At 40.0% G+C, this 25,915-nt stretch overlaps 1 long non-coding RNA gene across 3 annotated transcripts in view; it reads right to left on the bottom strand.

The window, feature by feature from the left end:
* Positions 1 to 25,915, bottom strand: part of LOC142470169 (uncharacterized) — a 244,087-nt gene that overhangs the window by 207,398 nt on the left and 10,774 nt on the right. For 2 of the 3 annotated variants that reach the window (XR_012789192.1, XR_012789203.1), the window contains 2 exons: positions 18,308 to 18,388; positions 17,394 to 17,548 (listed from right to left, as the gene is read on the bottom strand). This is a non-coding gene — a long non-coding RNA (uncharacterized LOC142470169). The remainder of the gene's footprint in view (positions 1 to 17,393; positions 17,549 to 18,307; positions 18,389 to 25,915) is intronic. The other variant, XR_012789207.1, reaches the window with a different exon arrangement.

Here is a 25,915-nt window from a genome sequence, read left to right as displayed (position 1 = left end):
GTTTCTCTAAACTCGCTCAATTCTAGTAGCCCTGGTCAGCTTATCGAGGCTGATCGCCACTCTAGAATTGAGATTTCCTCACCAAATTGCCTCGCCAGGAAAAGTTGGCAAGAAGGTGGTGAGAAGCTGCTGATAAGCGGCGAGACGGGACATAGGGAAAAAAATGCATTTTTGTAAACATATGTTTTAAGCATGCAGTCGACATATTACTTTGAATTTGTGATTACGTGGTCTTTAAAAGAATGATTTGTAATAAATATGTGTTTACCTTATTGACCTAATAGTGTCTCAGCGCGTACGTTAATTATGTGTTAAGATATGACTTGTTGATGTTATGATTATATACGGGGTACATGAATGTTTTCGTTCAGCGGGGTCACGGGATAGTCCTATCGTAACCTCTTAAACGTACAGTTCACACAATATCAAACATGTTTGTAAAGAAAAATGCATACTTTTTGTGCTCTGACAAAACTGTTTGTACTAACAAAAATAAGCATGTCATACATTTTGAATTTAATTTTACAATGTTTATAATGTATAAAGCATTATAAAAGTTACATCCCCTTCCACTTCTGATTGGTTTGTCCTTTTCATTCCCGGCCTCTATCTAGCACTATAACAATTGTATCTAGTAACTGCCCAGTCATATTATCTACATGGACTAAATGTCCCACAATGCTTTGCAGTAAAATATTTTAATAACCCGAACAGTAGAACGAGTACATGAGAATTAGTAGATCTGCAACGTTTCTAATCAATTGGCAGTGTGCACCTAGAATTGATGCACATATGTAATGATATCAAATCAATTTTAATTTTTCAACACGTCACTTTGACCAGCACCTTTAACATATCATTTTAATGTGTGTGACAGTGTTGACATATGTTGTCACATGTTACATTCAAGTAAACATTTAACCAACATGTGTAACGTATTCAATACTTGTTAGATTGTGTCATAAATGTACTCTGTGTTTTTAGTACTATGGGGAATAGGCATATTTTTATTTTACTTTCAAGATTCCTTCATATGTAAATTTTTATTTATTTACAAAATTAATATTTCTGTTCTGTGTGTGAATTTAAAGCAGCAGTTGAAACAATATACCACATGTTTTTTTATAAACATCAGTTCTGTACTCAACGAAAATACTTTTAGCATTTAAAAAAATAATAATTTAAATACATTTGGAATGTTTCTAATGTAGGAAGCATTTATATAGTGATAGCCCATTTGCCTTCTGATGGGCTCTAGCTCTTGAGCCCCGCCATCTCTCTAGCAGTGCAGAAATTGTATCTAGTAACTGACCACACAATCAGATTCCAGGACTACATGGCCCACAATGCTGTGCAATAAGTGAATGTAATAACCCTGATCAAGCGATCGATTACAAGAGAACGGATCAATATTGCGCTTAGCTAATCACTTGTCATTGTGCAGATTGTATTGATGCACATATTGAATGGGATATATATATATATATATATATATATATATATATATATATATATAAATGTTTACTTTAAATGCAGCTTTACACGTCAACATGCTTCAATGATTTAGTACCAATTATCCTTAACCGCAAAATGCAACTCCTATTGCTGACTCTTGCTTACGTGACAATTAGTGGCATTATAAAGATCTGTTTTACTTTGGCTAACAAAGGTATTTGAATATTTACGTCACATGGTATAAAACTATCAGGTTATAATGAGTTAGAATTGCTAATTAACACATTAATGTTTTGTAGACACACATGTCCAGCGATGTGTTTACATCAATTGTATTCAACACTATTAACATGCACCATCATTTTGATGGTTACATATGGCATCTTTAGTCAATTCATTTGCTTGTTGGCCCCTTTTTGTTTACATGCTATTTTAAACCTACTAGCCCGTGATTATATGAAATTCTTGCTTTTATTTCCTTTCCCCTCAATCACGTTTGTTCCCCACTTTCTGTTTTTTAGATTACCCATGGATATTCATCCCATTGCTGTCCACGTGAGCGCTATAATATTGCTAAAGACGTTCTCATACAGCTGTCAGATCGTTGCCTATTTTTGCCGACAGCTGTGTTTTGCAAGGAGAACATCGTGTCGCCTGGCAATGTTGGACGCCTTCTTGCTCTCTGCTTTGACTGGCCTGGCTGTGTATGCGCTCCAATTGACGCTGTATAGTATTCTCCTAAGCACTATGGTGCCGTGCCATTAATTTTTTGTAGACACACATGGAGTTTATTACTGAATTTTTTTTTAACACCTTTCATTTATTGAAGTCACATGCCATAATAACGTAGTTACTTAAAGGAAGCCAATTGAACACTTACTTCGAGGTAGATATGGCGAATGGAGAGATGGCGAATGGAGAGATGGAGATGGCGATGAGATATGTTATGATGAGGAAAAAACTGGCTTTGGAGGACAGACAGAGGAGAGAGGAGAGGGACAGGATAGGAGAGGGAGAGGGGAGAAAAGAGAGAGGAGAGAGGTGGTGCCCTGTCCACGTTTATGTCATGAACACACACTTGTTGGAGGGGCTTACTGAGGAATAAATTATTAGCAGATATCGTTTGAGTTCAGCAGCATTCTTAGCTATTTATGAAGAGTCATGAGAAGATTTAGATTTCATAACAGCCAGAGGTCGTGCAGTCCTTGGGCTTGTTAAAAAGCTGTGCTCATTACATTTTCTTACTTCTGCGTCTTTTCAGACAACTGTGGGCATAGTAGGCGGGTCTTGCAGTCGGCATTCTCGTGGGCCTTTAGCCAGTTTCTATGTGCACTGACTAGATGTGCTAGGAATTCTATTCATTTTCCTAGATAGCAGACAGAGTTCCTTGAACTGAGAAATTGCTTTTATACCATAGCCGGGCTACCATGTGTGATGGGTGCAATCAATTGCACCCATGTTGCCTTGATCCCACCTTGTCTGAATGAGCATGCTTACCGTAACCACGAAAACTTTAATTCCATCAATGTGCAGGTGGTATGCGAAGCCAATATGAAGATTCTTAATGTGGTAGTCAGATTCCCGGGTTCCAGCCACGATTCCTCTATCCTGAGAAACTCATCAGTCTTCCATACATTTAAAACTGGTAATTTTGGACATGGTTGGCGAGTACATATAATACACTTAAGTGGTAAAATCACATTTTGTTATGTGTATTTATTTTAGATCGAAAATTCTTATTATTATGACATATATAGTGTTTCATATACTCACATCTATATTTAAATACTTGAAGTTAATTGGTATATGTTCAAAATATAGTTGCTAAGACAAATGTCCATGTGTATTGATTGTATCACCTATATACAGACACACACACAACAACACATTTTACATAAAATGCATCTGTTATGTGAAACATATGATTAACCATATTTACATACCACATAGCTAACATTAAATCATGCCATTTATGATTTACTATACCATGGATGTGTAATTTAATCAAATACAATTATGTTCTAATGTTTAAAATACAGATATCTGCATGTTTGATGTGTCTCTCATATATGGTCAAACACCTTACATGTGATATATAGAATTTGTTTTACATCTATGTAATAATTGTTGCAAATAACAACATATATTTGTGTACATTAGTACATTGTACAATGTATAAAAATAATTTGTTATGGTGTATCATAGGTGTTTCAGGATACAGGATCAGACCATGGCTCTTAAGCCCACCGGCTAGCTCTCAAACCCCTGCAGAGGAGAGATATAATGCGGCATACATATCCACTAGGTCGGTTATAGAGCTGACATTTGGACTGTTGAAAAGTTGTTTCGCGTCTGGATAGATCAGATGGTGCCCTACAGTACAAGCCTGAAAAGGTGTCTGACATAGTGATTTGTTGCTGCATTCTGCACAATATTGCACCGCATCACAATCTTCAAGGCAACATATGGGAGGGTCTGAAGGAGGACCCTCTTGCCCATGCTGCAGGGGATAATGAGCAGACAGCCAGTGGGGTGGAGACATGTCTGAATGTGATTGCCACATATTTCTCATGTAAGCAACAATGTATATGTTAATATGAATATATACAGTTCTTCGTGTTTATTACAATTACATGTGTTAAAATCTTATCATCATAGGTTAGTGATGGCTGTCCACATCTTCTATGTACAAGCTCTGCTGTGTGTACATGCACATCTGGCTATTGTATGTTAAGCTCAAACACATAGATAGTTTTTGATCCGGGCTCTTGCTTCCTTGAAGATCTTTTGGTTGATCAACTCCCCCCTCTTGCAGCTCCTATGCATGGAGGTACTCCCCTCCTCCACAAATGTCCACCAGAGAATAAATCCACAGGTAGACCAATCATAAGAAAGAAAAAGCACAAAGCGCACCAAGGGTGAAAGATATATTAAAATACAGAACAAATAAATGCATGTAGTGACTTACATATTCAGTATCTGTAGTCCAAAGGATTCCATTAGACAACAGATACTGTAAATGTAAGTCACTACGTGCATTTATTTGTTCTGTATTTTAATATATCTTTCACCCTTGGTGCGCTTTGTGGTTTTTCTTTCTTAAGCTCAAACACCTTTGATAAAACATGTCCTAAAATGATTATTATGTGTGCATGAGGGGACAATGTTGTGCATGTACAAATGTTATAAAAATGTTTTGATTGTTTATGCGTGAAACTAATGTGATCTTTATTTCAGATGATAATATTTCACATTTCATATGTGAAGTAATCTTACAAATGTTAGCGACATAAAAGTATATCATATCTAGTTTTGATAACGACACACAAAACACTTTCAAACTCACAATAAAACAAATATTTAAACAAAACAACACAAGACAAATCTCTCAAAATACACACCAAGTGTAGCAACAACAAATCCTCCAAATGCATAGCTCTGTCTGTCTCTCACTCACTCCCAACAACAGAGATAAATATTACAAATAAATGCAGCATTTAAATAGGCCGCTCGAGAACTTGTTTGTCTTGCGAGATTATCGCCCAATGCCACAATAACATTGTTGAACACGCCATTTCCTAGTTCTCAGAGAGACGATCACCAGGCCGCCAGCTACTCGCCATTTTTAAAAATGGTGCTATGACAGATATTCGGGGCTTTCTGCATACCGTGATATCAATGCTGACAAAAATGGCGAGTTAAAAATCGTGGCGATTTTTTCTATCGGACTTTACCGCATGAGGCCCTAAATTGAGTAACGTAGTAAAATCAGAGCAAGATGTAATTTCTCTGCAGAAGGCCTTGGATAGACTGGAGACTTGGTCAGTAAATGGCAGATTAGGTTTAATACAGATACATGTAAGGTTATGCATTTGGGAAACAAGAATAAACATGCGATTTACAAATTAAAAGGGGCCAAATTAGGTAAATTCTTGATTGTGAAAGATTTAAGAGTGCTTGTAGACAGTAGGTTTAGCACTAGTGCCCAATGTCAGGCAGTAGCTGCAAAGGCAAATAAGATCTTAACTTGCATTAAACTAGGTATGGTTGGAAGGGAAGTAAGCATGGTTTTGCTGCTGTATAAAGCATTAGAAAGGCTGCACTTTGAATATAGAGTACAGTTTTGGGCACCACTCCATTATAAAGACATCATCAAACTAGAAAAATTAGAAATAAAAAACCTAGAGAAGAGCCATCAAATTAATAAAGGGGGTGGGAAATCTGATTTATGAGGAGAAGCTAGCTAAATTAGATTTGTTGACATTAGAAAGGTGATATGATAACTATATACAAATATATTTGTCAATAGTCAATACAAAGAGCATTAAAAATAACTATTCTTTCCAAGGGCAGTAAAAATTACATGGGGTCATCCCTTATGTTTGGAAGAAAGGAGATTTCACCGGGACAAAGGGAACGGTTCTTTACAGTAAGGGCAGTTACAATGTGGAATTCATTATCTATGGAGATTGTGATGGCAGATACAATGGATATCTTTAAAAAAGGTTAGACATTTTCTCGAAAGGAAAAGTATACAGGGATATAGCAAATGAGTAAATATGGGAAGGATGTTGATCCAGGAAGAAATCTGATAATTATTGGAGTCAGGAAGGTATTTATGTGTCACAGGAGACTCCTGTGGTGGGTAGTATCTCGGTGGCCGGAACAGCAGGAGCGTAGTAGGGGTCACAATAAGAGGTCCGAGGCAGGCGGCAGATAGCGCAGTCAGGTAACAAGCAGAGGTCAGCAGCGAGGAGACTGGAACAGGACAGGGGGGCAGGGACTGAGAACGGGGAGCAGGGACTGAGAACGGGGAGCAGGGACTGAGACCAGGAAACAAACAGGGACAAGCCAGATTACCAGCAAGGGCCTTTACTAAGAACAGAATCAAATACAGGAACAGATCAGGATCAAAGACAGAGGCATGTGCAATTGGAGTCTGACTCGAAACAAAGGCAAGGGAAACAGACAGGAATCAGAACTATAAGACAGAGAGAGGAGCAACAAGAAGACAAACAGACAGAGGAACCCAGAGGAAACAGAATGCAGCAGCACACCCGGTGGACAAAGAAGAACTATGTCTAGGCAGGAGGTCTAGGAGACCCTGACATTATCTTTCTTTTATGAGGCATCATTGGATAATGTTTACTAGGGTTTTTTGTTTGCCTTCCTCTGTATAAAAATACTGTAAAAACAAATACAGGCATACCCCGGTTTAAGGACACTCACTTTAAGTACACTCGCGAGTAAGGACATATCGCCCAATAGACAAATGGCAGCTCGCGCATGCGCCTGTCAGCACGTCCTGAACAGCAATACCGGCTCTCTACCTGTTCCGAAGCTGTGCGCAAGCGGGGAGACTATAGAGCCTGTTAAAAATGCGTTATTTACATCAGTTATGCACGTATATGATGATTGCAGTACAGTACATGTATCAATAAGTGGAAAAAGGTAGTTCTTCACTTTAAGCACATTTTCGCTTTACATACATGCTCCGGTCCCATTGCGTATGTTAATGCGGGGTATGCCTGTATAGGATAAGTATCTGTCGTCTAAATTTTACATAGGTTGTACTTGATAAACATGTTTATTTTTTCAACTCTTGATCTACTATGTAACTATGTGACTCAAAAGAAAATACATACAACATTATTGAAAATTGATGGGCTCTTTGATAGTCAATACCCTATATCATCCATTGCACCTTTAAGTGGAAATGATATTGGTGTCTTTTTATCAGTCTCAGGGTTTCATAATTGATGCAATAAATTATGCATTAAACTCATCTCTAAAAATTGTATTCAAATATTTTAAACACAATTTTTTTTATGGTAAATTATTAAAGGTATTCGGTTAGTTTTGCAGCTAAGAGATTTAAATACATTAACATCAAATTGGCTTAATTGTTTAGGGGAAAACACAGCACCAGATTCTTCTTGCTCCTCAGAAAATGTCCCTGATATATGTGACGGGAGCTTTGTGACAGGCTATAATAATACACCAAATAACTGGGTTGAACTGAACGAGGCTTAGATATAATTAAGTATATTTATTCCTTAAATAGATGAACACACAATATAGTACAGTAACAGGCAAGAAGTACACTTACTTGGGGGTGGGGAATGAGAAGTATCATGTAGCAATTCTCCAGCAATCAGGTAACAATTCAGATGGTATAGAAGACAATGGATATAGGGATTACCACAGTTTATATATCTTTTGTAACCCTATCCTTAACATTAAGTACAGGTGATTGGACAACAATTATCTGTATCCAATCTTTAACGTGGGAACACATTTTAATCCATGCCCCCCTGTTAATCAGCTCATGCGCACTAGGACCCTGGGGTCTCATTTATGTAGCCCCACATTTACATTAGGAACGCCAGCCAGTCTACCAAATGGAATTTCTAGCAGGATACTCTTTGTTGGAAGGTGTTAAATGTGACACTCATGGACTGCTCTGGTTTGAGTCGTCTCCGCCCTCAGGTAAACAGTGAGGGTGACAAACCCCTTTCAATAATACTTAAGTCCTAGACATTGGGTCGCCTCTCTGACCATATGCTTCCTTGTATGCAAAGGAATTTCCTCTGGGTTTTATCCCTGCCTTGGGATACAGTGTTATAAGTAATATATAAACATATTAAAATATCTGGTTCCGTTGGGTCTAGCGGGTCCAAACTACCCAGATCTTAATGCCGGAACTGGGACACCATATGGTCCGAGTTTCAGCCTGCTAGGACCTTCGGAACCGGAGTTACACAAATACAACTTAAACCGTTTCCTATTTTAATACAAAAATCTCTGCTGTAAATTAAATCACGTTTTTTCACTTAATCCCCATTGAAAACAACGGGCTCCGCATAGACTTTCAATGGCAAACCGCCGCCGTTGGCGGCTATGGGAATCCGCCGCCATAGACTTTCAACGGGGCATCACCGCCGTTGAAGTCTATGGGGTTTCTCCGCCATAGCCGGTCAATGGAAATTGGCCGCCATTGGAGTCTATGGGAGAATTCCCCGAACTTTCAAGGGGGTCCATACTCCGTCGGGTTGGTCGAAGAGGGTCATGGATGGTTCTGCAGCCATGCCGGAGCAGTGCCTACAGGTACCCCAAACCCTGGCCCTCAGGACCCTCCATTACCGGAGGTATGGATTCATGGTTTTTAGCTGTTCACACTTAGTCGAATTCCTGAGCTGTTTCTGCCACCGCCATTGGAACCTATGGCGCGACCCGCTCTCTCGGCACGACCCTTCTCGGGGGTCCAGGATACGGGGACCCGGTGGTGGTCGAGTGGGGGGGGGTCTAGGGACTAGGGGCAAAAAGAATTTCATTTCTGGGTGCCCTAGAACTGTAGATTCCCATGCCACTTAACGTTGAACTTGACTAATAAGTGATCAAAGCTCTTTTTTTAGAAAATGTATCCGCTATGCGGTTTTGCGGTTTGGACGGCAGCCAACTCGTTCCTGGAAAGCACCGTCGAGGAATCTCCATTGAAGTCAATGAGCCCATTGACTTACAATGGGAAACCGCCGCTTCTCCTCTCGAATGCCATCTGCTGGTCTTCGAGGGAAACAGGTCCAAAACAGCAAGATCCGGCATTGAAATGCATGGAGCTCTAATGGCGGCCTATGGGACTCTGCAAAATGGTGCCTGAAAAGGCGGGAAAATTATACAAAGGGCTATAATCACTGAATAACTATTAACCCTTGCACTCCAGGATGGATCCCAGTGTATGTGTGATGCAGACACTGATATAACAAGATATCACAATAAAGCATGGGGACAGGGGAATATACATTTACATGTTATAACAAGGGTTAAATCACATTGATGGACCGCAGCCCAGTTAACCCCTTGTCTCCCTGGTGAGGTCAGGGGATGGCCAAATGGGGTGCAATCCCTTTAATACCGGGCGACCCCCTTTCTCCCTCTACAATATACATTTGAAAAAGTGAATAAACACTATAATAAAAGTAGTTTCTGTGCTGCAGCAAGTTATTTTTAAAGGCAGTTGTTGGAAAAGTTTTTAGTAGTAGAGGGCTGTGATAAAAAAGATGTCTTTGGCAAAAAAAAAATACGTCTGTAGGGAAAATGTTTATGATCTTAAAAAATTTTTATTTAAGCATTGAGGAGAAAATCATATTTGAGGTATAGGGCTCAGAGTCATTAAAATGGGCTAAACATTATTAGCCCATTTTAGCTCCCATTCAAATGATTAGGAGTTAGGGTTAGGCTAAAGCTTAGCCCTATACAATGAATAGTGGCCTTAAATTGCAAAATGTGCAAACTAATGCAGATTAGAGGTGCTTGTTAAAGACGATCAATTCACAATATGTAAGCATAAGGCACATATAAATATCATAAAATGTTGATATGTTATACAGCAGTTTTTCAACAAGTCAATGTATGCTTATTAGCAGCACCACAAAATAAATGTTTTTAAAGTTGGAACAAGGCATGACACCAATGTATTTTGTAAAAACTTTAAATTTTGTTGGGAAATTAAATTGGTATAGTTTTTGATGCAAATACCAAAAAACATGTTAAGAGCCTAAAGCTCTATATATTTAATGTAAAGACAGAACTGATTCAACCAGTCCTCGAATTGGGTCCCTGCCTTTACATACATCGCAAAAAAAAAGCACTAGATGCATTTAATCCAGGCTATTTTAATAGAGCTTGACTATACCTGGTTCTGACGTGCATTCCTCAATTACATATACTATTACAAAGCTTTCTCTTTCATACACCACCTACCCCCCACATCAATGCCAAACTGAGACCCCCTGGCAGTCACAAAATTTGGCGCCCCTACTCACCGCCGCTGCACCGCAGGTCACCGCTCAGTCACCACTATCGCTGCAGGTCACCTCGCCACCTTGTTTAAATGTTCTTTGTCTCCCTAGTCACAGGCCATCTCACGCGGCACTAGCTGCCACCATTTGTGTGTGAGCTAGTGCATGCGTATACACAGGACACTCAGCGTGGCTGCTAACAGCCAGGAGACGTTTTTAAATTTCCCACACACTGCAGGAATTTCAAAAGCATGTCCTGGCTGCTGGCGACCAAGCTGAGTGTCCTGTGTGTGTGCACATGCATTTCATGCTCTCTCCCATATGTAAGGCACCCCGCCGCATAGTAGGGTCAGCACACAGTACTAACATACTGTAACATGACCATAACCTAAAACTCACCTTTGAAACAAATAAGGTATCAGTAAACTTTTTAGATATGACAATTACCCGGGAGACTACCGGTAACCTCAAAACCACGATGTTTAGGAAAAAGACCTACAAATAGCCTTCTAAGAGCCGACATACACCACCCACGGCACTTGGTTACAAATATTCCAGTGGGTCAGTTCCTGCATATACGCAGGAACTGCTCCACTCTGGATGAGTTTGTAAAACAGGCGAAGGACATGGCTCTGAGATTCACAGAGATCGGATACAGCAAATCTTGCCTCAAAAAAGCATACAACGTGCAACATACTCTGATTGAAGTACACTTTTAGCACCAAAACAACCAGTACAACAATTAGGTTCATTGGGACATTTAACAACGAATGGGACACCATCAAAAGTGTGCTATCCAGACATGCACCTATTGCTCAATGATAAAGATCTTAAGGAAATACTTAACCCTAAGCCAACTTTGGTAAGCAGAAGGACCCGTAACTTAAGAGACATACTGGTCCAGAGACATATGCCTATCCTGTACACACCCACTTGGATTCCAGAGAAACCAAAAGGTTAATTCAGATGTTGGAAGTGTAAAGCCTGTCCTTTTATGTCACCTACTAAAAACTTTTCAAACTGGGACAACAGTAAACAATTAAAAATAAACCAATGTATTAATTGCCAGATGGAAGGAGTGATTTATCAAATGGAATGCCAATGCGGCAAACAATATGTTGTCAAAACTAGGCGCCAACTTAGGAGAAGGATTTTGGAGCATGCGAGGTCGATAAGCACCAGCCTTGAGACACCTGTCAACCGCCATATAAATGAGGCACACTCAGGAGACATTAAGACGCTTAGTTTTCGAGGCATAGACCATTTGAAAATTTGCCACAGGAAAGGTGACTGGAATCAACGTCACCTGAGGTGCAAACCTAAATGGATTTATAAACTTCAAAGCCAGTACCCAAGGGATCTCAATGAAGGCTTTTCATTTATACCTTTTATCTAATGAAATATTTTACCTGAGGAAGGGAGATCCAAAAGTTGTACGTTTGCAACCTGCAAAGAAACCACTTTATTATACGATAATGTCTGGTGTAAGACTTTATTATAAAACAGTGCGGCAAGAAGATATCCAGTTTCAAGTTTAACTATGTGGCAGAAGTGGGATCCCAGCCACTGTTCAATTGCCTGCACCTTAAAAAGAAAAAGGACACCCATTGTAATTATCTAAAAGGTGTGTGGTAAGATCCCAAACCATTACCTTGAGTACACCTTTTATCTAGATGGATGCAATTCAAATATCCAAATGATGAAATAAAAGTTTTTTTCTGATTTTTCCAACATTGCTTAATTGAGACTGGTCCTAATAATGGCAATGAATGACTAATTTACCGTTCAGTGATGGCTTTCTCCTAACTGTCATATAAGCCTAACTAATTAGGACAACCGTTCTCCTAAAATTTTTAGAAGAACTAACAATAATTACATTGAATAAAATATTAAATGAATTTTCCTCAATATGGAGCAATAGTAAGGGTTTAAAACCATTCAAACTATAGGATACAAAATTAACAGATACTAACAAAGATTGGTATAATATTTAACATTCTCATCCATGTCATATTAGCTATTCACTCACCACTAAGAGTTAATTTGGTTTCTTCCATCCCCCTTCTTTCAACATCAGGGTATTTAAACTTACCTTCACAGAGGGGTGGGACTTCCCTTGACAAAGTGCCAAACGCAAAACATACGTGGGGAATGTGGTGACGTCAGATAGGAGGTGTCTCCAATTACTTGCAGCGTGAGTCTTGTAGGAGCAGGGGGGTCTGTTACCGGCACTCCTGAGTGTTCCACAAGCACCCTCGGGTGTCGGAAAGTGTTCAGTGACAGTCCCGGCTTCTTGAAAGGCAGACAACGATCAGGACTTAGATCGAGCATGGTAACGCTACAAAGTAGGGGAACAGTGGAACCTCTATCTCTGGAGTTCAACTTACCGGCAAGGAGGCAATGAGTTAGCCAGTGTGAGGATTCGCCATTCTGTTGGTTCTGTCCCCTTAACCCTCACCTGTCCATCCGGATCTGGTGGCACCCAAAGAGGGCATGTCAGCGGTGGTTCACATGCACGGTGCGTTGGCAGTGTGCGGGCTCCATCTCTCTCAGCGGTTCCCATGTCCAGGGTGCGCGCTCCCCCCAATGCCATTGACGCACGACGCATGCACAGCGCGTACTCTTCCCGGCGTTCTGTAGTCTCCACCCCCCGACTCCGCCCCCACACTGATGTCGGAGGTACGCGGCACAGTGGTCACACACGTTCCTCCCTTCTCTCCTCAGGTCTCGCCTCCGGTCTCCGCCCCCACACTAACTTGGGTATCGTGGCGAGCACGAATGGTGCGCAACCAGGTCGCCAGCTTGATGCACGGGTTACGCGCGGGGTGCGCGTGCTCTCTAGAGGTCCCATCCCCACTCCTAATCGGCTGCACAATAGGATGCACCTGCACAATCCAGCAGCCTATCAGTGAGGGCACCTCTACTTCCTGGTTGCCTCCCATTGGAGGGCGGTCCTATTTATACCCTGTCTGAACTCTCATTCCTTGCCGAGCATAACTCCTGTTTTGTGACGCTGCATCTCACTGCATCCTGCCTTGTCTGCCTCTTACCTTGCTGCCTGACCATGCCTTGAACTTGGAACCTTGTGATACTCTCCTGCACTGACTCTGGCTTTGGAATACGATGATCCTGCTCTCTCCTGCACTGACCCTGGCTTTGGAAAATTACGATCCTGCTCTCTCCTGCACTGACCCTGGCTTTGGCTTTACAACAACTCTACTCTCTCCAATCCTGACCCCGGCTATGTACCCCAACGATCCGCTACTCTCCCCTCCTTGACCCAGCAAGTATCACGTTTACGCTGTCCTCTATAACCCCAACCCAGCTTGCAAGACTATCCTACACTCTAGACGCGCCCTCGTGGTTGTGGTCGGCGTTCTATACCAATCCCTACCTCAGCCCTGTGGTCGTGCCTCGTTTGTGGTGAGCTATGCATTACAGCCAGAGGATGCAGCCATAGAGTCTGATCCTCTTGGCTAAAATCATATTTCCCGCTCACCAGGCTTTTCGATCCTATGTGGCATGCCTACTACCCTGACATCAGCAGAGAGTCGAGACCTTCTTTCTATTGGCTGGTGGGGAGGGATGCCCCTTCTCTGATTGGCTGCTTCTTCCCCCCTCCATTCTGGGGATAGCCCAGCTGAGTGTATGTAAGATGCTGACCAGGAGAGGGAGTAGCGCAACCAATCAGGAGTCGATGAAGCTACGGCGGGCTTTTCAAAGTTGCTCTGTTCGAAATAACAGAGTGACTGGCTTTGTTTTGAAGCCTGAAAAGTTTGCCTCGACGAAACTAAGCCCCGGTCTTTTGTGGCCAAGTTCTCAAAATCGAACTAGCAGTCACGGTCAGGATTTTCTGCCGGAATCGGATCCAGGGGATTCAGGTATAGGTCCCGGTCAGGATTTTCTGCTGGATTTCGATCCAGGGCGTACGGAACAAGGTTCTGTTCAGGGTAAGCCCATGCAAGCGGGTGCCCTACACCTAGGAAAGGTTGATCTCATTCACCAGACCCCAGTAATTGTGTATATTTTTGTATTTTGTATCTCTGTGTATTTCCGAGGTCTTCTCCAAATAAACCTAATTTTATTTCACTACCTTGTTGTGCCTATTGACTGATCCCTTAAATATAAATGGTGTTAAGAGTCCTGGTCTACCGTGATACCCATCAAATCCATTTGATTCTCACAGGCATTTGGTGAGTGCACACAAAGGGGTATTCTTGTTTCACTCCATCTCTGGGGGAAAAGAAATGTCTCCCTTTTTATTGTTAGTACTAACATCACTACTATACAGTGAGAGTGCGCTGGCTGGCCTACTAGGCCGGCACGCTCTCAAACGTGAGGTTCCCCGCCCCTGCCACGTAGTAGTGTTGGCACAGCACGCAGTACTGACAGTACTACGAGGTGGGGCGCCTCACAACGGTATGAGATTGTGCTGGCCTCTGTTGTATTGGTGTCCCTTTTGGTCGGTGCCCCAATCAAGTTCCCTGCCAGCCCACCCTTTAATCCAGCACTGCCCCACATATCGTTTCCTGTATGGGAAAATTATTGTCGGGCACTCTTCTTTGTCAATGGCTACACTGATAGAAACAGCCATGCTAAATTGTACGGCACATTATTCAGTTCTCCCTTATTGAGCACCTTGCATAAAAGAATCTGATTAAATGCATGGCACAACACATTTCAATACAGTGATTAATTGTGGAGCATAAATACTTTCTCATTACTGTAGGTAAACAGCAGCCATGCAGACAGTTTTTACAAAGTATTTGACTTGCCTTTCTTTTTCATGATAATCCACTGACATTTAAATACTACTGTCATTTAGCTGATTTCTTTAACACATTATTATAAAATTCATATCAGTGTGGAATTTTAAAAGAAATTACCTCTAGGGCAAGCTGTAATAAAAAGCATTTCTCATGATGAGCTTCACAGGACAGCTATTACATTATTATTTACATAGCTTGCCCATTTGCTTTTGGAAATTAAATTAATTGACCCTGTAGAATTCTCTTATTCTCTTATTTTTCTTGTCAACTGTGATTTCTGCTAAATGTACTTCAGTCCGCTTTCAATACTCACATTATGCATATACAAATTCTAAAATATGAATTTAGGTAACTATGGATATTTTTTTGAATGTCATAGTTCTTTTTTTTTTCCCTCTTATATTTGGTCCCTTTAATTCTTGCACCATTTTCATAGGGAATTTCCCATAAAAAGAGAGATTTCACACATGCACATTTTAATGTCTTACACTGAACACAGCTAAACCATTCCAGATACTAAACACGAAACCTTCATCTCATATTCTTTTGAAACTGATACCCACTAGACCTAGAAGCGTGGACTTCTATCTTGAATAGTGAAACAGATACACAGCAGCTTTGAAATCATGTGTGAACATTAGATTATTTACTTTCCCAGCTAATCAATAATTGTTATAATTAAAATTGATAGCTGCAATAACATGATGGAGGGCTACTGCCAGAATACTGATTGTGTACTTGGCTCGGAAAGATAGGCAGCAGCACTGTGGAGCACTTATTTTCCAATTTGCTTTTAGCTGTGTGCAAATTGCTTTAGCTGTATCCAGCTGATTTAGACCTTGCCTGGAGGTACACTAGATTAATTGGGAGCCACACATTCATTGCTTACAGAATGGACTCTGTAATTGGTGAAATTTGTTAGTGCCAGTTATAAAATAAGTACATAGTTCTGCCGCTTACTTGTACTTTCATTACTCTTTCTTTTGCCTGTCAACAAGAACCGCAAATGACTTTTTTCTTTAAAAAAATCAAAAAGCATAGTGATAAATGTTAATTTGAAACAGTACAGAGCATTATGATTACAGAATTTGCTTTTAGTATAGCTATTTTCAGAGGCTTTTCGGCGGTTTATTATCAATATTTTCCTAGGCTTTATATGTTAGTTTGCTGTGGACCAGACATGGAGGAAAACTAGTAAATCACTGCTTTAAGACTCATTCTATGGAGGTCACCGTTGCAGTGTACAGTACATACATATTTGGCAGCAGGGGGTCAGCAGAATTATTAGCCTTATGTGCCTATTGATCCGCAAATAAAAAACCCAAGTAGTCTCCTAAAAGGAAAGAACACAATTAAAACATGTGAACCTTTATAACATGCCTCCTAGGGAGATATATAGTAGTTACATAATAATGCTTTTTTTCACCATATCTTGGGATACTATCTGAAGCTTTCCTACTTACATGATTTATACACAGGAAATTACATTCAAATTGATCTCATGAGCAAATATTTGATCTTTGTAAGGGCACTTATGCAAATCTTGATAGATGGTCGAATACAATAAAATGTAGTAAAAATCTATGTAATTCAACAAAAAATATACAGAAAGGTCTTAAGGACTGAAACATTGACAATGTGTTATAAATAAATGCTTACTAAGTGGTTGCTACTTCAATTGAATGGGATCAATGGTTTCTTGTGGCACAGGAATTTGTCTGATGGAGTAGCACTGCTCAGTAAATGTGTCCATACATATTTTCTTTGCATGGGGAATTTCTGTTGAGGCATCTTTGTTGCAAACACTAACGTTTTAACTGGTAGACTGAAAGAAATGTCGAAGAATTGCACTATGTCAATGGCAAAGGTGGACAGGCCTTGATTTTTTTTACTTGAGCTAGTGTCAGCTACAAATTCCCTTGACCTCCACCACTTGGAAGCTGTATCTGTCTAAAGATGGTAAGACCATGTGACAAAGGAAATGATGTGATGTCATCCAAAGGGAGTCACATGGTCTACTACAACCAATCAGATTGGGGATATACATCTCCCAATCGGATTGGCTGAAGTACCATGTGACGGCAGCAATGTTTGTTTTCGTGACGTCATGTTAAAGGGAAAGGAAGCACAGCCATTCTGATTGGCTGGCTTCACTCCCTTTACATGATGTCACATTTAAAAAAAAAAGAGGCACATGGTTTTCACAGCCAATCATATAGTGTGGGAACCATATGCCAATCAAATGTGATGTCACAGGATATCCCCTGGAAAAAGTCTTTTCAAGACGAAATGCGTTGGGACTTTATTTTACCCCTATACAGATAGCAGGAGACCCTTGGGAGCTGTCTGGAGCACTGGTACCTTCTCTTACCTTAATCCCTGGTGTATGGCCATCACTGGGGTTTATTGGGAGTCGGGATCCAGTTGTTTTTTGTATAGCTTCTGTGGCCTTCTGGTTTTTGTTTTTATATCATAAAGATTTATTTCCTTTTTTCCCGCGTCCTTTTCCTGTTTTTTGGAATTTTCCTGCGATTCCAGAACAACCCGTATAAGTTGGACACTTTAATAACCATAAGTCTTCCCATTTTCACTATGTGAGTGTTCATTTGGCTCTGAGCATTTTAACATTTTCTATATACAGTATTACACTATTCTGTGTTTTATCTCTCTATTGGGAATATCCTGCTGCTGAGGAGCCTGCACTAATGCTGCGAGTCCTGCTATTGGAGAAGGCCCATACCTTCAGATATATCCTGCTAGCGGAGATTCCTGAACATCAGTGTGGTTATACTTAGCAACCAAAATGCCCAATGTGAGTGCATTACTTTCTTACCTTGACTGTTTTATACAGTATTATACTATTGTGTTTTTTTCCCTTTTTCTCTGTGCATTTCCCATTTTGATGAGATTGTGCGCATTTGGAACTTCCTTCCTCAAACAACTCAAGTGGCTCAGAACGAACCCATTTGCGGTCCGGTGCGGCACCCATCAAGGAAATCTATATAGTTGGACTATTACGTATCCTTCCAGCTCACAGTTTTTTTGCGCTTGTCTTTTTCCCTTTACATTATGTCACAGGCCTATAAATGCCTGTGCCGCCTCATTTGACGGCAAGAAGCCGAGGAGGGAGGACCTCCTCCACCAATAGGATTACAATGCGTTAGATGAAGATGAAGATGGATGAAGATACAGCTACAGATGAAGAAGAAGAAGATAGAAGACCCCAAAATAGATTACAATTAACAGATGAAGATAAAGAAAGAAGAAAAGGACTTTGGACTTTACATGTGACCCGTTGCTGTTTGGGATTGTCGTGGATTGGTTCGAGAGCTTCCGGAGACCTCTGGAATCGGAGGGTGAAGACATCTAAAGGTAATAAAAAACATTGAATGTGTGTTATTTTTCTTTTACGGATTTTTTCATTGTATTTTTATTCTTATTCAATTTTTTGGATTGCCCATTGATTGCAAATGTATATATGTATGCCCCTTTAGGGCTATACATACATACATACATACATTATTTTGGCAAATGCTTGATTTTATGTATTTTAAATGTATTTTGGAACTTTATTTTTTCTTTTTAATGCTATTTATTTTGTGTTTTGAATTTGTATGCTGGCATTTTTGGTGGTGTTTTCAATTGATTATTTCAGGGGTGTTTTTGGTGTTTGCTTTTTAATAGTGGATTATTTTTGGTATTTTGATTTTTACTGATTGTGTTTATTTTGAGCTCTCTTTTATTTATTGATGGCTTTGCTTTGGTGTTTTTAATTGTTAATTCTGGTATTAATTGGTATTTGCTTAATTGAATGATGGTAATGTTGTTGTGTTTACTTGCTTTTTGTTGTGTATTTGGTGATTGTTTTGAATGCATTGGATATTGTTTTTGATTGTTTATTTTTAGGTTGACCATTGACTGGCATAGTGTTAAATCATGCCCACATTAAATGGGCATGATGTACCACTGTGCCAATCAATTGTTTTATTGACATTTGTTATGTATTTAGTTTGCTATGTAATGTGTTTTATTTTGTGCCTGTTTTTTGTATACTTCACCATTTATTGCTACAGTGGTAAATCAGGCCATATTATATGGGCATGATGTACTTATCCCCTGTACCAATGAATGGGGGGAGGATGGTTGTAGTTGCCTGGGGAGGGTGGTTAGGCCTCCTGGGTGGGTAGTGGGGGATGGTGGGTTAACACCTTAATTACTTTAGCGGTTTCTAACAGCTAAAGTGATTAAGGGGTTAGGGGACATTACATTGTATTTTTGATTGCAATATTTGTGGCAACGGAGGTCATGAATGGTGATGAGGATGAGGACGGCCTTCATCGTGGCAGCCTGGCAGGGGTGAGTGCAAGTTTTATTTACTTTATTTCTGCTTGTCAATGTTTTATTTTAAATGGGCAAATGCACTATTATCTATATCTGGATAATAGTAATTTTGCCCATTACTGTACATTATCTGTTATGGGGGAGGTGGTCTATTTATTTAAAAGTATTGGATGTTGAGTTTTTTTAGACACAATTGGTACCACAGGCAAGCGGGGACCCCTGGACACCTGCAGAGACCAACCACGGGGAACACCCGAGGGCCCCCGCCAGCCTCTAGTATCATTCCTGTGCATAAAAAAAAACTTTTATGTATGTTAGGGGGTATAGGGATTGTTGGGGACACAGGGGGTGGATGGGTAGTACATATTGCAATGTTTATTGGGGCAATTGCCCCCAATAAACCTTCTATTGGGCCTTAACCCCTTAATTGCCTTAGCGGATTGCCACTTCATTACCTAATAAAGCTGCTTTAATGTATTTTTTTTTAATAGTGTGTGGGAGCAAGGGGTCTGCTGAGCTGAACTGCGTTGATATGTAGCTCAGAGATTCCTGCTTCCCGAGTTACAGACCCCCAGTATGGGCATCGGATGCCAGTGTTGCCACCATTTGTAAAGCATCCGCGTCACATGACATCACCCTCCCAAATGAAAATCAATTCGTCAATGAAACGGCGATAAAAAACAATGTGATCTCTATATGGGTTCCTATCTCCAAACACGTGGAATGACTGCCACTACCCCATGAGAGATTTGCATAGGATGGGGCAAAACTGGTACCCATAGCTACAAGAACAGAAATGATAGACAGCACTCACGGTCAGATAGAAAAATATAGTATAGCTAAATGCAGGGTGCAAAGGAACATAAGAAGGACCCAAGATCCTCCTACATAATAACCAACAAAGCTAATAGTTCCAGCACGCTCTGACTATAGGAAAAGTAGCAACTAGTGGGAAATGCCAAATGGGGCTGCTCATTTACTGCAGGAGAGGAGAGAACTAGAGACTACTATTGCTGCTCTGTACCTGTGGTTTGATTTTACATAATTGTGTACTCACCTTAAATTCTCCTGCTTTGCTGCTATTACAGTGTACCTTAGCACTTTTTGCTTGTTAGATTATCTTGTGCTGCTTAAGTGAACTAGGGCTTATTTTGTTCACTGTTTTAGGGATACTGGGGTAAGGGAAGTACCTCTTGTTCCTTTGGCACAAGGGGGGACGGGCCTGAGGAAGGGGCTTGTCCCTGAAACGTTGCCCCCCTGTTTATCCCCCATTGTGTACACCCTCCCCCCCTTTTTTTTCTTCACTTCCACATTTTCCCAGTTTTTTTCTATTTTTTAGTGTGTTTTGTTCTATTGTGTTTATGTCACTTTGCTCCTTGTATATAACTTGTGCATTTATTAAATATTCCTTTGATTTGGCATTTCCCACTTGTTGCTACTTTTCCTATAGTCAGAGCGTGCTGGAACTATTAGCTTTGCTGGTACCCATAGCTGTTCCACGTGTTTAGAGATAGTGAACACCATCAAACATAAAATATTTGTGTGTTAATGGAAAGTGTATAGAATCTAAGATAAAACTGGTTTGTGAATACCAGTACCCCATAATGGGGCCTGTATCTCATGAAGTAGGGGGTCCCTGAGGCTGAAATCAATGCGGTTCAGCTCAGGAGACCCCCTGCACATGTACCCTATTATTAAAATGTAGATTTATACTGTACGATCGCCTGTAAGAGCTCTTTTACAGGCTGCATTTTTTTCTATCAGCTATCGCGCTATTGAATTGATAGCACGATAGCACTGATATAAAAAGCAGGTTGCACCATACGGCATGTTTTTGATCACATGTACCAAAATGGGCTTCACTTCTTAGTGAATCCCGAGTTTGGCTTCATTTTGTAACAGGCTTGTCAAAATGTCATACTTGCACGCTTAGTGCATAGCCCCTTAAGAGAGAGACATGGGCTGGAGTGTGGGCTCACTGGCCAGTGACAGACAGAGAGAGACCTCGGGGCTGAGACACTGGGCTTGGAGTAAGACACTGGAACCAGGAGTGAGGCCCTTTTACCAGGGGTGAGACAGTGGGGCCAGGGATGAGAAACAGGAGTGAGACACTGGGATCAGAGGTGAGACACTGGGACCAGAGATGAGAAACAGTGGTGACACACTGAGACCAGGAGTGAAACAGAAATGTGAGATACAGGGACCGATAGTGAGACATAAAGCACACGGCAGAGACTCACTGACTCACTGATTTAGAGGGAGAGGAAACAGGTACAAGCGAGTCAGACATGACAAAATGTAGATGGGTAATAATCATTTGAGGGTAACATAAATCAGGGAACTCCCCTCTTTCACTCTACCATGAAAGCTAACTCTGAGTCTCTCAGATCTGATTGCACATTTTAGATGTACATATGTATTTACTAGTAACTCCCACAATATATGTGTGTGTCTCTCCGTCTATATATTTTTCTAATTTCAGAGTTTTACGGGTTTTTTTCTGCAAGTCCATGGGCTAATAGGTGCCCCTGCCCCTAGGCTAAAATTTGTCAGCCACTAACCTACTATACAAAACAATACCAAATATACAGGCAAAACAGTAACATTTGATTTATGGTTATTTGGATTTTTAAATATTGATTAATAAACACCTGCAGTATACTTGAAGTTACAAATAAATACATATATTTTGAGGGACAAATAAATACAATTAAAAAAAAAGTATGCATCAGCCCTGTGAAAGTATGACTAAAATAACTATATATTTTGTTTTAGAATGTCTAATGATTGAATAGTGTATAACAAATAATTGTCAACCACATAGTACTCAGCTTCTGTCTATTAACATCAATGACATAATGTAATCCAAGCGGTTGAATGACTTCATATAACATGCCTCAATTAAAGTACTGAATGCTTTCAGTCACTTGATCACTTAGGAAAAACCACACGGTTCCCATTTAATACATGAATAATTTGCTACTGGTTTTAGGCATGAAAATAATACATTGGCATTGCTTTTACTGGAATACTGAAAGCCACAATCTCATTCAGATGGTTTACATTTTTATTTTATTTTTTTCATCTTGGAATGGTCTTTACTTTGCCTCTTATACATAATCACACACTTAGCGGAGAAGTAATCTAGTCGTTTTTCGTGAAACAAAGCATATTTGGTGGACCTCGGAAACATGGTTGTGATTTGTGAATTTTCTAGAAATAACTATAGCTCCGCTCAAACCAAAGCAACTATGAAGTCGCTAAATCTCTTTTACGTACCATGTTTTGGTATATGTAGGTACAATCTAACAGAAGCTATCAGACATGTTTTAAATCATGAGCCATCTGTTCAGAATTGTAAAAGTGTTTTCATTTTTATGTAAATCTAATACATGCATTATGTAACCTGTTGGACATTACACTGGAAGCATTAAGACCCATGTTTACTATGTGGTACTATTACTTTCTGTCACACTCTTCCTGTTTCTTTGTAGTGAAATAAAAATTGGATTTACTTTAGATGGCTTCTAAGCATAAATATTTGTATAAATGTTTCCAAAATACAGAGCAAATTGCTTTTTTTAATCTTTAATAAAATGTAGTCAGGCACAGTAAAACTACTTTTCTTAAAGCTGCAGTTCAGTCAATATCCTGCATGTTTGTTTTATATAATAAATCAGTTCTGTAGTAAGAAAAAATACTTTTAGCATTTTCTGTTTTTAAAAAAACAACTTTGAAAGACCAATTTTCTTGTATTCTATTTTAACAGCCATTTGCTAAGGCACTGCCCCTTCATGTCCTGTCACAAGCTCTGGCACACCCCTTTGTCAGCCCTGCCCTCCCTCTAGCACATGTCAGTGCAGGAGTGCTCATGAATATTCATGAGCTTCCACTGCCAGTCAAGCAGATTATAAACAAATGCCAGCTTTTAATATGTTACCAAATTTCGACCTATCAATACATGGAAAACGAATTGAGCTGCAGCTATACAGTTCTTTAGGTAATTAGAGATTGCACACATGAAACTATTGAAGTAAAAAAATTAATGTAAAAAAAAAAAAAAAAAAAAAAGACTGAACTGCAGCTTTAAACCAGTTCCACCACTTGTGCCTCTCAAGAACACACCAAAAAGTATTTTACAGCAGGGCACTGCTGAAAAAATATTATGGCGAAAAGTACATTGTATAAGATAAGATCATTTATAGATGGTCCCTTATATTGAAGAGTGTTATTATTAATAAGGGAATTTAGATAGTATCCCTGTCAGCGAGTCGGGGAGAGGGGGTTGTCATGTGATGCCACTAGGAAGAAGCTGTACTCCACGTGACGGCTTTTGCTTGCTATTAAAAAGTTTGTCTCTCATCCGAATGCCTTACTGCTTTGCAAACCAACAAAGATCTGTATAAATATGCCTATGTTAATTCATGCCACCACTAATGCTGACACATGCTGCAGAGATGTTATGTTGGGAGAGAGCTTATTTATTTATTTATTTATCATCTGATCCGATCTTATTTATTAGGTTAGGATGAAATAGTAGGTCAGAGATTAATAATGCAAACAGAAATCAATAAACCGTATTATTAGTCACGGAAGACAGAATTTATGTCTATTAAAGAAAATCAATTGCTTTGTTATTAATGGCAGCTTTATCATGGTTATGTAATGGTGTCAATTATGACAGCCTGGAATCTTTAATTGACCCAGAAGTGACACAATCCGCTAAACAGAATTAGCAATGCCCGTTTAAAAAAAAAAAAAAAAAAAGTGCTACCTTGGACAGTTAATGTCATAATCACATGCAAAACTTGGCAAAAATATATATGACTAGTGGTGAAGTACTTGTTAGCAAACAGCTTTGCATAAATATATTTTAAGTGTTTGTTTGGAAATTAAAATTTTCCAGCTCTGCAGCAGTCTTGTTCTCTTAGATGCTGTTTCTGTATGCTGGATATTTCACTGCTGTTCATTTCAATGAAACAGATGTCTCCTCCAGAATGGGGAAGCAACTCCACAGCACACTGAATAGGGACCTTAGGCTTCAGTCCCAGTGCATTCTAAAGGCGTGCGCTGTGCACAAAAGCACCGCCCGCCAATCAGTCCGGGCCCAGTACATGCGTTGGCGCGCATTTAGCAGCCATGCTGTACTGCAAGTTATCACACATACAATTTTTTGTATGTGGAACTTGCGACAGAGGTGTGGCCACGCCCCCGCCGGCGGTTCAGCCAATGAGGGCGAACCAGCTGAGTGAGGTCATGGCCACGCCCCCGCAAAAACCCCACCATGCACCCCTCCCATTGCAAACTCTCCCTCTCTCCCAGGACCGCGATCTCCGGTGAAGCGCTCTGCATGCGCCGCCCCCCGCTGGGCGCGCGTGCTACAGAATGCACTGGGACCGAAGCCTAAGAGAGGCGGAAACCCTTGCTTGACATGCAACTCTCAGAGTTTCTACTGAAAAGGAAAACAAGTTCTGAATTTCCAAAGAAACTACAAGACTCAAATGCTGGTTTTAAGAATTATTACATTTGATTTAATAACATCAATTGCTATCTATATATATATATATATATATATATATATATATATATATATATATATATATATATATATATATATATATATATATATATATGTGTGCTCATTTGCATGTCATTTCCCAGAATCCCTTGCTGCAGTGGAAGTGCTGTATGCTGGGTGATAATGGGGAAAGGCGGGGTTGCAGACCTGCCTAAGACATGCAGATGAGCATACAGCTATATTTGCATATATATATATATATATATATATATTGTTTAAAGAGCAAAGTTCTGGAAAATGCATTGGCCGTGGAGAAATGTAACATAATAGAGTAGAAGACCAGGTTGAAAAAAGACATGTCCAAGTTTAACCTAAATATTAATTGGGTGATATACTCATCCTGAGTGTATAGTTATATTTATATTGATTCAAAGAAAGGAAGAATAAAAAAAAACAGTTACCCATTTGCCAACTGTGTCTCCTAAGGTGGAAAAATGCCAGTATTAGAAATAAGATTACTTCCTGGATCAATGCTTTCCCCATAGCTGACATTTCCATGTATACTTTTCCCTTATCAAAAGGTGTCTAACCGTTCTTTAAATATATCTCCTATACCGGACATTCGTTTCCATGGGTAATGAATTCCTCATTTTGACTGTCCTTCGTGTCAAGAGCTTTGGCTGTTGGTGAAATGACCTTTCAAGGATAATCTCAAAGGATGACCCTGGGTTGTTTGTACTGTTCTTGGAAATAAAGTTGCCTGGTATTTATTGACCTACGATATATTTGTTTAATAGTAATCATATCCCCTCTTAGACCCCTCTTTCCTAATGTAAACAATCCTAATTTGTAGTCGTTCCTTGTCAGTCACGACATCCCATTTGTTAACTTGGTGGCTGTGCAACTTTTTCATTTCCAAAAAGTCTGGTTTATGGTGAAGTGTTGAAAACTGTACATCGTACAGATGTAGCAGAAGTAATTGCACTCGCTGGCGCGTTGCTGTGGGACATAAACAATGTGGAAGCGGGAGAAGC

This window comes from Ascaphus truei, chromosome 1 (genome assembly GCF_040206685.1).
Source record: "Ascaphus truei isolate aAscTru1 chromosome 1, aAscTru1.hap1, whole genome shotgun sequence".
NCBI classification, from domain to species: domain Eukaryota; kingdom Metazoa; phylum Chordata; class Amphibia; order Anura; family Ascaphidae; genus Ascaphus; species Ascaphus truei.
This window is presented reverse-complemented; position numbering and strand designations above follow the sequence as displayed.